Source organism: Tachyglossus aculeatus, chromosome 2 (genome assembly GCF_015852505.1).
Source record: "Tachyglossus aculeatus isolate mTacAcu1 chromosome 2, mTacAcu1.pri, whole genome shotgun sequence".
In the NCBI taxonomy this organism is placed as follows: domain Eukaryota; kingdom Metazoa; phylum Chordata; class Mammalia; order Monotremata; family Tachyglossidae; genus Tachyglossus; species Tachyglossus aculeatus.
In genome coordinates, this window is record NC_052067.1 from 125,322,843 (window position 1) to 125,329,946 (window position 7,104).

Here is a 7,104-nt window from a genome sequence, read left to right on the forward strand (position 1 = left end):
AACCTGATCACCTTGTAACCTCCCCAGTGCCTATAACAGTGCTTTGAACATAGTAAGTGCTTAACAAGCACCATCATTATTATTATTAATAGGAGTAATAATAATAGTAACAATCACTGCTATAATAGGCAGTCCACCTAGACTGGTGTTATAAGTACTGTGGATTTTTCTTCTTATGGTATTTATTAAGTGCTTACTATGTGCCAGGCACTCTAAGTGCTGGAATAGATACAAGCTGTCTACCTATCTATGGGAGCAGGGAATGTATCTGCCAACTCTTTTGTACTGTACTCTTCTAAGCGCTTAGTGCAGTGCTCCGTACACAGTAAGCATTCAGTAAATACAAATGATTGACAGGAAAAGAAAAAGGGCAAGTAAGGGAATGGGAAATAAGACCAGGGAATCTAGGACTGCAAAAATGTCCATGGATTATTTCCCTACCTCCACACACCCCTAATCATGGGCCCTTCCCACTCCCTGACCGCTGCTTCGTGAAGCCTTTGGGTTTCATCCCAGTGCCCGTACCAGAGTTGAAAGGTGGTGGAATGAGGGAGCGAGGAAATGGTTGGTGGGAGGGAGGGTGAAATGTGGTCATAATAGGTCAGAGCCACCTCCTGAAAGGAATGGGACAAGTTTGTCTTGTCTTTTGCTGTCGAGTCGTCTCCGACCCACAGCGGCACCCAGAACACCCCACCTCCATCTGCAATCATTCTCGTAATGTATCCATAGAGTTTTCTTGGTAACAATAAGGAAGTGGTTTACCCTTGCCTCCTTGCTTGCAACAAACTTGAGTCTCCACCCTCGACTCTCTCCCGTGCCGCTGCTGGCCAGCATGGGGGAGTTTTGATTTGTAGCCGATTGCCTTCCACTCACTAGCCACTGCCCAAGCTGGGAATGGCATGGCCTCTGCTTGACTCTCCCTCCCATAATCAAGACTGGTAGAGTACTGGAAACTCTCCAGGTGCGACCCTGAGAGGGAGGGGGCAAGCTATCTTTGGGGTATTTCTGCTGCAAAGCAGTTGTGCATCTTTAACAGCCAATTCTTCCACTTGACAGAGGAGAGAGACAATATCAGGTTATATGTTAACTTACATTTCATCGAGTGCTAGAGGATAGACCACTCAATCAAACGATTCTTTAGAAAACAAGGCAGTTGCATGTTACTAGCAAGCATCACTGGGTGCTCGGGAGAAAAACTAGGTCAAAGTATCTCTATGGTGATAGATGATGTTTAGAAATAGGTAGAATTTAAGAAGTAAATAAGAGCTTACCAGAGCAAGGGACCAAAAGTAATAATTTGTTTTGAGTTTTGCACATACCCACACATCTACCCTGATATAAACTGATTAATCAAGAGAAAGTTAATAGTTGAATAGTTACATGTAACTATTTCACTGGGAGAATATTGTGTGTACATTTCGCACACAATATTGTGTGCAATATTTCAAGCCTCTCCAGAGAAATGTTATTGTTCTTTATCTTTTTCTAAATCTAAGAAAACAGTTACCTGCTGGATCCAATGTGAGCCTAAAGTAAACTATTATTTTAAAGCAAATAGTTTCCTGCCTATATGTATTACAAAGTGAATCGCTTTAATTCTCTCACAAGCTTGTAAACCAATCAGTCAAGTTTAGAATGCAGTGATTTGAAGAATCATAGATCTGAGGCTTGGGGGCCTCACTGTGCAAGAGTAATAAATGTAAATTATTTTGTAACTTGTAGGAACATAGGTTAGTTCAGTCTTTACTTCCCAAGGAGCCACTGCCTTTGACTAAAGAGGTTTATCATAATCCTAAAAAACAAAATCTATTGCATCATTTTTTTTCCTGAATCCCGAGAGAAAGAAAACAAGAGGAAAGTACAGTTAATCCATTAACCACAAGGCCTGTATTATACATAGCTAACTGGATTTCTTTTCTAATGTTGAAAAATAGCCAATATATTTTACTAAGTTCAGAGATGCTTGCGTATCAAAAAGTTACATTTGAGCAAAGAAATATTCCCTTTGAAACTAGCAGATGTGAACAGCGTCACTTTAAATTGATGATAGTTAATTGTAATCAACTCTTAAAATAGTTACAGAAAAATTAACTCAAGGAAGTAAATATGTCCAAATGTCATCAAGTGTACAAATTGATCAAGCAAAAAACAGTTTTCAGCTTCTGTTTCTAATTTAGGCTCTGCATTCCCTGTGCCAGGCTTAACTTCCTAAAAGCTCTTTTGCTACATCGAATGCAGCATAGAAATTTCTTTGCACAAGCCAAATTCTTAGGCCACCCAAATCCATGACTTCATAGCTGTGCCCAACCTCTCCTCAGTGTGTGGTCATGGCATGGAGCTAACGTCCCCAGCCACCCCTGTCTCTGGCAGACATTGTAGCTCACAAATCCATTGTGGGCAGGGAATATCACTGTTTATTGTTGTATTGTACTTTCCCAAGCACTTAGTTCAGTGCTCTGCATACAGTAAGCACTTAATAAGTAGGATCAAATGAATGAATGATGTGAACTATAATGGCTCTGACCCATTTTGTCCACATTTCATCACCTTCCCTTTCCCCGCCCCCTCATTTCACCAATCTTCAGCTCTGGTCCGGCTGGTGGATGGTCGTTCTGCCCTGCCCATCAACCACTGCCCTTGGAGTGGAGAATCCCAAAAAAAGAAGGGTGAGGGGGGTCATCGGTGGAACATCATTCCTCGATACAAGGTTACTAGAGGTATTTTTTGACTTAACCCGATCCGTGACTCAATCAAGATTGGGACCTCCAGACAGATCGGAATTAAGGTCAACGGATGTTCCAATTTTAGCAGGATGGACCAAAAATTTGAGGATCTGTCTGGCCCCTCCTTCAGTGGAGAAGAAAGATGCAGCAAAGTCTAGTGGAAAGAAAGTGGGACTGAGAACCAGGTTCTAAAGCCAGCTCTGCCACTGCTGTGTGTCTTTGAACAAGTCATTTAATCTCTCTGCCTTCAATTTCTTCATTTCCGAAGCAGGGATAACAAACTTACATCTTAAACTGGGAGACTCGTGCAGGACAGGGAATATGAACAAACTGATTACCTTGGATTTTCCTGTGCTTAGAACAGCTCTTTGGCACATAGTGAGAGCTTAATAAATACCATGTATACCACTGATGTCTCATTTGGTGAGAGGGGCAATAAAAGGGAGGTAACTCAGCTCCCATCTCCTTCCATAGTTGGTGGTGAGAAAAAGTGGTGGGAGAGTAGGGCAGAGAACAGAAGCTTGGAACAAGAAATGTCTTATACAGCTGAGCCTCAGTATCAGGTATTCTTTGTGGTAACTGAAAACTGGGCTCATGGAAGTTAAATACCTTCCCATTTTTCACTCCTTTCACTCTCTCTCTGTTTCCTGCACTCTCTAGTTCCCTCTGGATCCACCCACTTTTAGACTTCTAGAAATTCTCTCAAGTACTCAGGTGCATGCAGACCTCCAAAAATAATTTCCTGTTTAGATAGTCATAGCTAATTAATTAAATCCAAATATATGTGTATTTCAAATTGAATCTATGTTTTATTGAAGATTCTAGACTCTCAGCTTGTTGTAGGAACATGTCTGCCAACTCTGTTGTATTGTACTTTCCCACATGTTTAGTACAGTGCTCTACATACAGTATACACTAAATAAATACGATTGATTGATTGAAAAGAAAGCCAGAAGACACTAGGAATTTAGACCCCAATCATTTTCAAATTCTTATTTTGGCACAGCAAGAATTTTTGGTGACTTAGAAAATGTCATTTTTTATAGTTGTCTCAGTGCTCATTTTTCCAGTGCTTGGGCGTTCACAGTTTCTACAACTCCCAAGATCTGAAAAACGTTAATCGATTCTCTCTTGAAACCTACCTCAACAGAGACTGCTATAAATTTTAAAAAGCACAAATATTACTCATATTCATCAGTCTATAACCTATTTCTTACTGTTTTATCTGTTTTTGTACACATAAGAAGAATGTGCATCTTTCAAACATTTCATTCTGTTTTGTTACACAAACTAGGGCCATATTTCTTTTAATTACATTATTTTTTACCTTATTGATATTTGACATTGTAGAAATCTGATACTGAGAAACAGAACTATAAAGTCAAATTTAACCAGTCCAACTTGGCCATTAACTTTATGGGAAAAGTTAAGAAAATGACCTTTAAAATTTTAAAAAACTCAAAGAATAGCAAAGAAAGTAGGACCAATGGAAGAGATACATTCTGTGAAACAAAGATATAACCTCACCATTAGCTGCATTATCTTCAGATTGGAAACAGCATGGCATAGTGAAAAGAGAACAGACCCGGGAGTCTGTCAGTCAATTGTATTTTTTGAACACTTATTGTATGCCGAGCACTGTACTAAGCACTTGGGAGAATATAATATAAAAGACACATTCCCTGCCCACAGTGATCTTACAGTCTAGAGGGATAGACATTAATACAAATAAATAAATGACAAATATGTGCATAAGTGTCGTGATGCTGCAATGGGGGATGAATAAAGGCAGCAAATCAGGGTGATGCAGAAGGGAGTGGGAGAAGAAGAAAGGAGGACTTAGGAAAGGCCTCTTGAAGGAGATGTGGCTTCAGTAAGGCTTTGAAGGTGGGGAGAGTAAGTTTTCTCTCAGATAGGAGGAGGGTGGGTGTTTCAGGCCAGAGGTAGGATATGGGTGAGTGGTCAGCAGTGAGATAGATGAGATGGAGGTACAGTGAAAAGATTGCCGCTAGAGGAGAAAAGTGTGCAGGCTGATTTGTAATAGGAGAGTGGCAAAGTACTTTAGGAGAGGGCAGAATGACGTACGGACTGGTGTGAGCAGAAACAGGAGGCTGGGAGGTCAGCAAGGAACATGGAGTCAGAAGGACCTGGGTTATAATCCTGGCTCCACCATTTGCCTACTGTGTGACCTTGGACAAGTCACTTACTTTCTCTGTGTCTCAGTTATCTCAACTGTAAAATGGGCATTAGGACTATGAGTCCTGTGTGGGATGGGGACTGTGTCCAACTCAATTATCTTGAATCAACCCCAGTGCTTAGTACAATGCCTGGCACATGGGAAGTACTTAAATACCATTAAAAAAGGACAAGTTTGTAACAGCTGAGAAAGAACTGATCACAGACTGTGCTCCGAACACAAGGAATAGAATAACTACACTAAAAGAGAACACTTTACCATTATTAGAAGAGTGTTTTATACACAGTTAACACTTAAAGAATACCATAATTATTATATTAAATTTTTGGTCAAAGGGCAAGGGCCAAATACTTTTTCCTCTGTAGAAACATCTTCCAAGTTTCAGAAAATATTATTGGAAGAATATAGTAAATGGGCTTGCATTTCAAGTTCTCCTTTTGGGAGGCATTTTCTAAAGGAAACTCTTTAGGAAGTCTTGTATCATCTAAAAAGTATTTGTACTGTTACTGTAGTAGTTTCTCCTCTTGCCCACCTCCAAACCCTTGCTCACGCTGACCTCCTTTTCAGGAATCCTTTTCACACCGAATCCACCAGATCTCAGCCCTTGCCACCTTCAAAGTTCTCCTAAAAATCATACCTCCTCAAAGTCTTTCCCTACTAGCTTATCAATACCCCTTCTTATCAACCCAACAGCCATCTGTAGCACAATCAAAGATGATTCATTCAATCATATTTATTGAGCACTAACTGTGTGCAAAGCACCATACTAAGCACTTGGGAAGTACAAGTCAGCAACATATATGATAATGATTGAGCACACTTCATGTGCAGAGCATTGCACTGTATGTTTGAGAGAGTTCAGTACAAAAGTGTTAATAGACAATTCCTTCCCTCAATGAGCTTACAGTCTAGTGGATACATATTTATTAATACCTAAGTACATACTATGGAGAAACAGATTGGTTTCTCATTAGTAAGAGTGTAAGACAAGGCTGTATCTCATCACCTTATCTATTCATCCTTTATACCGAATACCTAATGAGAGAAGCCGGATTAGATGAAGATGAAAGGGAGTAAAGATTGGAAGAAGGAATATTAAAAACCTTCTTTATGCTGATGGTACAACCCTACTAGCAGAAAGTGATGATTTGAAGGGCTTATTATTAAAAATTAAGGAACAGAACATAAAGATGGGCCAACACTTGCATGTCAAAAAAACAAAGACCACGACAACTGGAAGTTTTAACACATTTGTAGTGGATGGAGAGAAGATTGAAATAGTTGACAATTTTTCTCTCCTGGGATCGATAATCAGCACCGAAGGAACTAGTAGTCAAGAAATACGCTGAAGATTAATGTTATGAAGACTTGTTATTCATAATGCCTGGAAATGTCAGGAAACGCGCTGATGTAACAATCGCCACAGAAACACAAATTGTCAATTCTGTGGTGTTTCCAGAGACAGTATATGGATCTGAAAGCTGGACAGTGAAGAAAACAGGGTAGAAAAAACATCAATTCTTTTGAAATGTGGTATTGGAGAAGGCTTTTGCAAATGACATGGACTGCCTGAAAAACAAACAAATGAATTTTAGAGCAAATTAAGCCAAAATGGTCTTTGCAAGGCCAAATAACTAGACAAATTAGCATATTTTGGACACCTAATCAGGAGGACTAATTCTCTGAAGAAGACACTAATGCTAGGAAAAGTCCAGAGAAAAATGAAGAAGAGGTAGACCTGCATCCAGATTGCCTGTCAACCTCCATATCAAAAACTCCTTACTATTGGCTTCAAAGCTCTCCATCACCTTGCCCCTTCTTACCTCACCTCTCTTCTCTCCTACAGCCCAGCCTACACACTCCGCACCTCTGATGCTAACCTTCTCACTGTGCCTCTATCTCACCTGTCACTCCATCTGCCCCCAGCCCACATCCTACCTCTGTCCTGGAATGCCCTCCCTCCTCAAATCCAACAATCACTCTTCCCTGCTTCAAAGCCCTACTGAAGGCACACCTCCTCCAAGAGGCCTTCCCAGACTAAGCCTTTATTCATCAGCTTCCCCTCCCTTCTGCTCACCTTGATGCACTCCCCCCCCACAGCACTTATGCATATATGTATGTATCTATAATTCTATGAATTTGTACTGATGGCTGTTTACTTGTTGTGATGTATATACATATATA

General features: G+C 40.3%; 1 non-coding gene across 1 annotated transcript; it reads right to left on the bottom strand.

Annotated features, from left to right (window-relative positions):
* Positions 1-846: 846 nt before the first annotated feature.
* Positions 847-979, bottom strand: LOC119924429. Its single transcript, XR_005449143.1, has one exon. It is a non-coding gene; the product is annotated as a small nucleolar RNA SNORA7 (small nucleolar RNA).
* Between the last annotated feature and the right edge of the window lie 6,125 nt (positions 980-7,104).